Source organism: Schistocerca cancellata, chromosome 10, assembly GCF_023864275.1.
Source record: "Schistocerca cancellata isolate TAMUIC-IGC-003103 chromosome 10, iqSchCanc2.1, whole genome shotgun sequence".
Lineage (NCBI taxonomy): Eukaryota > Metazoa > Arthropoda > Insecta > Orthoptera > Acrididae > Schistocerca > Schistocerca cancellata.
The window spans coordinates 213453501-213454545 of NC_064635.1; positions in this window are offsets into that span (position 1 = coordinate 213453501).

Below are 1045 nucleotides of genomic sequence, written 5' to 3' on the forward strand. Positions count from 1 at the left end.
ATTTATGAAATCGCTTCAATCATTTGTAATAGCCCTGTATATTGTGAATTAGACATAAGACGGAGAAATAGCAGTTTGTTGCTTTAATTTTGGACACCTCTGTACTTGAGCACTGATTTGTTATTAGACATTTTGTACACGCTAGCAGCCTGCCTATGCTCCTTAGAGCAAGAATTGGAAGGGAACCGGTGCACGTTCACGCTTGGCGATAACCGCGTTGCTAACAATAACTGCATGTGAGTGCCACAGTGAAAGCTGTCCCATGAGTCCACCGTTCGGTTTCGTCACATGTGGGATTTGTCCGGAACTCTTCGTGTGGGCTTCCCTGCTTTTTCATTTCTGACAATGCAAAAAATTGTTCAAACGGCTCTGAAGCACTATGGAGCAGTCCCCTAGAACTTAGAACTACTTAAACCTAACTAACCTAAGGACATCACACACATCCATGCCCGAGGCAGGATTCGAACCTGCGACCGTAGCGGTCACGCGTTTCCAAATTGAAGCGCTTAGAAGCGCACGGCCACACCGGCCTGCTACATTCTGACGATGCCAGCGACCTGTCAGCTGCAGTGTCAAAACTACGCGGTGGGGCCCCTAACCCGTCTCCGCCCACACCAAAGACGAATCTTCTCATTTGGCATGAGATTTTCACTCTGCAGCGGAGTGTGCGCTGACAGGTTAAAACTGTGTGCCGGACCGAGACTCGAGCTCGGGACCTTTGCCTTTCGCGGGCAAGTGCTCTACCATCCGAGCTGCGCGAGCACGACTAACGCCCCCCCCCCCCTCCCCACACCTTTACTTCTACTACTGGTAGAGCACTTGCACGCGAAACGCAAAGATCCCAAGTTCCAGTCTCGGTCCGGCACACAGTTTTAATCTGCCAGGAAGTTTCTTCTCATTTAGACTTTTGTTCATTATTTCCAACAGCTGTGTCTCAAGAATGTCAATGTCAAGGAATAGCACGCTAGTAGCGTTAAAAAATAATTATTCGGCGTAACTGGTGTGCTATTTCCTCATATACAAAATTTTGTTATTCCATTCATAC